The sequence below is a fragment of the Mytilus californianus genome, unplaced genomic scaffold (genome assembly GCF_021869535.1).
Source record: "Mytilus californianus isolate M0D057914Y unplaced genomic scaffold, xbMytCali1.0.p SCAF_3, whole genome shotgun sequence".
Classification (NCBI taxonomy): Eukaryota; Metazoa; Mollusca; class Bivalvia; order Mytilida; family Mytilidae; genus Mytilus; species Mytilus californianus.
The window spans coordinates 17,519,502-17,527,911 of record NW_026262679.1 but is presented as its reverse complement, the minus strand read 5'-3'; the positions used below and the strand labels follow the sequence as shown (position 1 = coordinate 17,527,911).

General features: G+C 32.2%; 1 long non-coding RNA gene across 1 annotated transcript; it reads left to right on the top strand.

Annotated features, from left to right (window-relative positions):
• Positions 1 to 397: 397 nt before the first annotated feature.
• On the top strand, positions 398 to 8,066 carry LOC127734040 (uncharacterized). The gene is made up of 4 exons (XR_007997364.1): positions 398 to 526; positions 3,804 to 3,905; positions 6,465 to 6,551; positions 7,970 to 8,066. It is a non-coding gene; the product is annotated as an uncharacterized LOC127734040 (long non-coding RNA).
• The last annotated feature ends 344 nt before the right edge of the window (positions 8,067 to 8,410 follow it).

The window sequence follows — 8,410 nt, the reverse complement described above, 5'->3', positions numbered from 1 at the left end:
ATTTAATTGATATCCTTTATTTCAAGTGCATTGGGAAAGGTAAAAAGTCAACATAATGACAAAATTTTGGATTAATCAGTGAAAAGACATCGTCTTAATAGCGGAAAGTTAACTAAAGAATAAATCCAGCTATTTTATTTTTTTCTTGTGATGCAATATGTTTTTCAACGAAATGTCGCTCTCCATCTGCACCGTCCTACAATGTCATCCAAATATTTTGTACATACATGGGCAACTAAAAAAAAAACCTGAAATAAATAACCAAAATTAATGTAGATCAACGTGTGTCTGGGCGAGGCAGACTTTGTCAGAATTATGGGGTTTGATGCATACGTCTCACAAATAGTTACTTTTTAACCTCAATTCTAACATATTCCTTTCTCCTGTAGACGGTTCCACAAGGATGGCTCATCACGACCTCATGCCGTGTATTATTCTAATAACAGATGGGATTCCTACTCGTGTAGAGGCACTTAATGAAGAGGACATACGTGGTAGTGCTACATTAGCAGTGTCATCATCATTGGTATATACAAATTATTCCTGCATGTTTTTATTTTCGCAAAAAAAAGTATCTAGATCTTCACAGAAAGTATTTTTTTTCTCGCATTGGACAAAATTATTATCTCTCGGAGCACACGAATTCATAGATATAAAGAGATGTGGTATGAGTGCCAATGAGACAACTCTACATCTAAGTCATTCCCGTTTTTTGCTGGAATCGTTTTGTTCAGTCTGTAGCTATAGTTTTCTATGTAATGTTTTGGTGGGAATCGTTTTGTTCTGTCTGTAGCTATAGTTTTCTATGTAATTTTTTGGTGGGAATCGTTTTGTTCAGTCTGTGACTATAGTTTTCTATGTAATGTTTTGGTGGGAATCGTTTTGTTCAGTCTGTAGCTATAGTTTTCTATGTAATGTTTTTGGTGGGAATCGTTTTCTACAGTCTGTAGCTATAGTTTTCTATGTAATGTTTTTGGTGGAAATCGCTTTGTTCAGTCTGTAGCTATAGTTTTCTATGTAATGTTTTTGGTGGGAATCGTGTTGTTCAGTCTGTAGCAATAGTTTCTATGTAATGTTTTTGATGGGAATCGTTTAGTTCAGTCTGTAGCTATTGTTTTTTATGTAATGTTTTGTGGAATCGTTTTGTTCAGTCTGTAGCTATAGTTTTCTATGTAATGTTTTTGGTGGGAATCGTGCTGTTCAGTATGTGGCTATAGTTTTCTATGTAATGTTTTGTGGAATCGTTTTGTTCAGTCTGTAGTTATAGTTTTCTATGTAATGTTTTGTGGAATAGATTTGGTCAGTCTGTAGCCATAGTTTTCTATGTAATGTTTGGTAGAATCGTTTTTTCAGTCTGTACCTATAGTTTTCTATGTAATGTTTGGTGGAATCGTTTTGTTCAGTCTGTAGTTATAGTTTTCTATGTAATGTTTGGTGGAATCGTTTTGTTCAGTCTGTAGCTATTTTTTTTTATGTAATGTTTGGTGGAATCGTTTTGTTCAGTCTGTCGTTATAGTTTTCTATGTAATGTTTTGTGGAATCGTTTTGTTCAGTCTGTAGACATAGTTTTCTTTGTAATGTTTGGTAGAATCGTTTTTTTTTTCAGTCTGTAGCTATAGTTTTCTATGTAATGTTTCGTTTTGTTCAGTCTGTAGCTATATTTGTTTATGTAATGTTTGGTGGAATCGTTCTGTTCAGTCTGTAGTTATAGTTTTCTATGTAATGTTTTTGGTGGGAATCGCGTTATTCAGTCTGTAGCAATAGTTTCTATGTATGTTTTTGATGGGAATCGTTTTGTTCAGTCTGTAGCTATTGTTTTCTATGTAATGTTTGTGGAATCGTTTTGTTCTGTCTGTAGCTATAGTTTTCTATGTAATGTTTTGTAGAATCATTTTGTTCAGTCTGTAGTTATAGTTTTCTATGTAATGTTTGGTGGAATCGTTTTGTTCAGTCTGTAGCCATAGTTTTTTATGTAATGTTTGGTAGAATCGTTTTTTTTCAGTCTGTAGCCATAGTTTTCTATGTAATGTTTGGTGGAATCGTTTTGTTCAGTTTGTAGTTATAGTTTTCTATGTAATGTTTAGTGGAATCGTTTTGTTCAGTCTGTAGCTATAGTTTTCTATGTAATGTTTGGTGGAATCGTTTTGTTCAGTCTGTAGCTATAGTTTTCTATGTAATTTTTTTGTGGATTTGTCCTTCAGTTTGTCGTATTTCGTATTTTTTTTTTTGACATGGTGTTGTCAGTTTTCCTTCGACTTGTAGATTTTGAATACCACTTGGTATCTTCTTTCATTTTTTAAAACTACCCAATCAATGAATATGTTGAAACGTAGTGAAGAGGTTTCCTCAAACATTATGGGTTTTGTTTGTTAATAATTGTATTTTAATTTGAAGAATGCATTTTCCAAAATTAAGTACGCTATTATTCGTTAAAATATTTAGCTTTTGTCTAAAAAGTCAATTTAGCAATTTCTATCTTTCAAATAAAGCCCGGTTATGCATCAAACTTGCTGATTTCAGTAGAAGCTAGACTTTATTTGCAGACATTTGCTATTAAATATTGATTTTGATCTCCTTCTACTTGAATAGCACAGTGTACAATTAACTTGTAAGAACACCGATAATTCAAATAATATAGACTTTATAAAAAAGGTCAGAATATGAATAAAAGGAGGCACGACCTATACCTAAATAAGACAACAGCACAATGACAAAAATAACTCAAACATTGAAAGGTAAATATTCAGTCTTCAACAATAAAAAGGTATTAATACAATACAATCTCTAAATATTTCGAGATATAAAAATTGCGACTAAATTTAACACAAACAGTCAAAGATCTGCCATTAAAACCAGATTCTACAAATAACGAAGAATCTCAACCCACTCCTTTTAATTTCAATATTTTAAGTCAATTAGAAACTCTTTTTATGTTGTCCCCATCACTCTCTGGCCTGGGCATTGTACATCATTCCCCCCCCCCCTCCTTCTGTCTTTTTTGAAAAACTATTAAATGTTTTATTTCTGGTATTGTGGTGAATGATGACTTACAGATCGAAATTGTATTTGGTTCTGGATGACTGAATTTAACCAATTTCTGGTCCTCGGACGTTCAGTTCAAATACTTTGTTTTAATGTTATTAACAAATCTCGTTAAAAGGTGTAGCAAGAATTAAAAGCGGACCGATGTGCACTTGAGTGTTTTGAAAATGGCATTAACTTAACACAATATAGTAATACGTAACGGATACCCAAATTACGGTTATGATTTTATTGATGTATTATTTTCTCCGAAAAGCAATGATTTCGATCATTTAAATCTAAAAGCCTTGTTACTGCCACGTTCAAAATGATATGACTCAGTTGGTGTTCATGCTGCACCGATTGAGTTTACCCCTTATACATTTCTGTGCATACCTATAGATAAAAAACAATAACATTTTTGGTGTCGGTATACCACTTTGATATTATAATGAAATATCAAAAGTACTGAAACAGGTACACGAACCAATTACATGCTAAGTTGTGATTGATAATATTTAGATTTTTTCTAATCAATAACGTTAATCTAACATATAAGCCATATATATTATTTTATTAAAAGTAACAATTAGGTACAAGTACATTGAAAAAAGTCGGCAATCGAATATGTCCTAGGGGCAAACAAATGTGGGAGTGAAAATTACAGTTTGCGCTTAGAATCTCCTTCACTCAAAACGGTTGTGTAGGGGTCATGCTTCCTTCAGTCCTGATTCTGTTCAAGATATTCAAAATGAAACAGGCCTCCCTCTTTTTCATTTTAGACTAATTTAGAAAGAGACAAAGAATTACAAAAAATAGTCAAGGATATTGCTATGAGAGGTATAAGAATATTCTGTATTCCAATCGGATCTGCAAACACAAATGTAAGTTTTATGTATTCAAGAATAAAAATTCACATAATATGTTGCACCGTTTCTGTCAGTTGATCAACATATAGATATAACTTATCTTATTTTCTATTTGTGTTATGGTACAAGTTGTAAAACGTGTATCTTAAATAGTATATGTGTATAACGTATTGGTTTAAATCGATAATACGTAGAGAGCACTTATCGCATTTATTTTTTTTATTTGTGTTTTTATCTTTTGTTTATACTTTAGTATTGCTTTTGATCTTTCCAAAGAAATAAGAAAATGTCAGGGACCTATCCTTATCGTTCCAGAAAATAGAATATTATCAGAAGCAGTAGACGCTGATGGTCATATCAAGTTTTCAGATCCGTTTTAAAAATAAAAAAAAAAAATTATTAAAATTTAACTATGTCAAATATAGAACGCATTTTAGGATTAACTTTTATCTTGATGCCTCATGCTGAAGTGTTTGAAAAGCGTAACAATTTAGAAACAAAAGAGCAATGAAAAAGTCAACATATTAAGGGGCCAGTTGAAGCCCGCCTCCGGTAGCAGGATTTTCTCGCTCCGTTGAAGACTCATTTGTGGCCTATGGCTGTTTTCTGCTGTTAGGTTGGGTTGTTGTCTAATTGACACATACCCGTTTCAGTTCTCTATTCTATTAACAGATACGTCAAAACAAGCTTAAATCAACTTTTCTTGCAGGATCGTCTAGACACCTTGATATATGGACTACGACTATGGCATTTTGTGTCGAGTCAAACATATCTATATCTGAAACATTGCATAGCTATCCTCTTTCTTCTTCAAATTTTACAGTGGATAATGTTAACACCATTTTTAACAGAAAAATATTGTGTACGCCAGAGAAATAAATCTAATACGGTCAGTGATTGTATAAATCATTTTTTGGCATTGTATTTGTCTGCCCAAATTGCAATGGTTTTTTTTTAGCATGTCGACAACCCCGTTCTCGTCCATTTTGGAGTTCATGTAATTCCCTCAGTTTTTGTTTGTTATCTTGGTTTTTTCGTAATCGATTAACGAGGTTTTAACATCGGTAAACTACTGTCGCCTTGATTTGTCAAACATACATTCTTCCCTTAGTTTATTTATTTTGTATTTACATTGTATAATAGATCAAATTTATTTGTTCAGTGTATGTTCAATGGTGTTAATATGTCCTTTGATTGAGTTGAGCCAATTCAGTTGATATTTTATAATGTGTCTTTCTATGTTGTGATGTTACACTATTGTTTCAGATAAGGGTGAAGGTTTGGTACCATTAAAACTTTTAAACCCGCTGCATTTGTTTGCACCTGTCCTAAGTCAGGAATCTGATGTTCAGTAGTTGTCGTTTGTTGATGTGGTTCATAAGTGTTTCTCGTTTCTCGTTTTTTATATAGATTAGACCGTTGGTTTTCCCGTTAGAATGGTTTTACACTACTAATTTTTGGGGCCCTTAATAGCTTGCTGTTTGGTGTTAGCCAAGGCTCTGCGTAGAAGACCGTACTTTGACCACATCTTCTTATATCTATCATTATGTAGTCTCGACAAAACCTTACCAAATACAATTAAAAAAAAGAGGCAACGAAGAGCAGCTAATGCACTTTCGCTTTAATTTGAATTGCATAAAACTATTCTGACCATAGTATCCATACAGCTAAGCTACATTGGTTAATGTTTGTTTAATGTGCACGATGTAAAACGAATTTCATAAAACCACATCGTTATTTATTTGTTTCGGTGGGTATTTCGGACAGAAATTTACAACAAATGGATATAATTGTGTTTTAGGAAATATTATGAAATTAGAAATAGCTTTGATAAACCAATATAACGAACTAAATCTAGCTAAATGTGAACATAGAGTGGACACACTTATACGAGTGAAGTGGACACACTTATACCAGTGACTCTGTCATATGTTAAGCTCTAAATCATTTAAAAAATATTAAATTGTAAATAGTTTTAACCGAGATTATCAAAGACCCTTACCGGTCAAAAATATATATGGTGTGAACAAACACAGCTAATCACTGTGGTGTTTAGATTTGGGACAGTTATATCAACATATGAGGATGTTAGTTTTGTGGGTCTTCAACCCCCTCACTTGATGTTACCTACATTGCTTTATAGCCTGAATAAGAGATCTTGCATTCTTTTTACATCACTGCACTAATCTAACTTAGATTTTATAAAAAACAAAGACAGGAGCGGAAAAAAATCATATGTGATGACGGAAGAACATTTTCTATTTAGAAAAAGGAAATTACTGACACATAAGTGTTTGAAACTGTATATGAGTGAATCGAAGTTAATCCCTATTAAACAAACGAAAAAAACATGTTTAAAATCTGTTTGTTTTTATACTTGCAAGATACGGAGAACAAAGTAAAAACCCATGATAATATGATACAAATCATATTGTGATAAACTATTGTTTATTTAATTCCTATGGACAAAGCATCATTCCATTATATATATCTATATATCTATGGCAAAATTTTAAAAATATTCAGTGTAAGGGCTTATTAGTACTATAAACATAACATTTTGATTGGTTTCAGATAATGAGAAGGATAGCTACTAAAACATGTGGGAAACTGGTACCGGCTGAACAGATTAATCGTATCTGCAAAAATACACAGACACAGGTATGTTTACAATCTTTTAAAAAGCAATAATTATTAATACATTTATAACACAAATGGAAGCGTGGTATCTTTTCAACAATTTTATTAATGCGATTACGTAAATTTTACTTAACACAACACGTGTAGCATACAAAGAAGTATGTTCGGTAAGGACCATAATTGGCCCCGAAATTAAGTCCATTACATGTATTTCAAAATAAAAAAAATGTTTCAAGTTGATTTAAAGACCAAGTTAGAAAGTGAAATAAAGCTATCTTTGTGCAGCTTTTCTGATAGAGCGTTTACAACCCAAATCGGCTGTAAGTAGAGATGTTGGTGAAATTTGACAAAATCGTCTGGATATCAACTAAATTTATGCCTAGGAAACATAAAGCACAGGCTTCAACAAACTATATACTCAATGTTATGACAAACATTTATGTTAAAAGGTTTTTTTTTTGTGGAAGCACATTATTTTATCAGTAGGGATGTTAGATAGTCTCAGTTAAAATTATTTACAATTAAATATTTATTAAATGATTTAGAGCTTAATGTTCCCAGTCCACAAAATCAATTGAAATATACCTGTTTTCATAGAATTTTCATCGAAAATCAAAAGGTGTGCTATTTGTCACGAAAAGAACGCTAATACGTAAATTTTCATTTTCCTTTTAGTCATTGTTTTAGCTATAATTCATTGTGTTGGTCATTGAAACCTAATTTAAAATTTTAACTAAAAAAGGCCAATTAAGGGCGTGATCTATCCTACTCCTTTTTACATTAAAGTTATAATACATGTTGTGGACATTCTTACCCGAAATGAAAATTACACTTTGTAAATTTGTTTTATTCTAAGTGCTTTCTGGATACACATTTACCATGACCCCTCAAACCCGAAAATGTATAAGTACTTGGATACGCGATGAACTATATCAACAAAAGAGACATTAAAAGAAAACCAAATTCATCTAAGGTCAACTTACCTTGGGAGTTGGAACATTAGTTACTAACTAATTTTAAAGAAAGGTATGTAATAAGTCGTGTCAATACCAAAGCAATGAGTTCTGACATGATTATACCCCGAGGACTATCAGGCCAACAACATTAGTTTCTTGATAATTTCGGAATTGATCAACAGAGAATTTAAGAAAGGTATTTTAAAAATCATGTCATAACTAAAGCACTGGTAATTGATACCTTCAGGGGGGACTAGCAGTCAACTAGACCCGAAGCGTTACGTAAACTTAAACGGAACTTACATTTATTGATGTTATGATTACTTCACTATATTACTCTATGATGCATATAACCTTGTCTTCAGATTTACGGAACATGGTTTATTGACTATTGTTACTAGCTATATTGTAATTAAACTTAATTTCAAGCGACACGTTTTAGTCATTAAATTGGTGGTTGGTCATTTGTGCATGCTTTTCCAGTTCCACGCATCAGAAATTGCACACCAACTGGGGACAGCAACAGATATTGACATTAATGGTGTAAGAACAGCCGTGCGTTTGGCAAATCTTCAGGACTTTGATGATTTTGTAAGTTATAAATCTTAATTAAAGAGTTTGTTATTTTGAAAAAAAAGACATATTATTGCTTCAGTTGTTTTCAAATGTTCACATATGTATCAATATTGGAAATAAATTACATCGTAAAATCACTCAAACACATAATTTGTTTATATATAGAGATAAGTGAGATAGCAACAAATATTGTTACCTGTTTCAGTACGAACATCCCCCCGTCAAAACAGTATTAGACACTATATTAAGATAGGGGAAAGCGCAGCACGTTGGACCCCAAAAATAGAAACTTCAAAGTATTCAAATGTATCCTAGGCTATATAAGCCTTTCGATACAAGATTTTATAA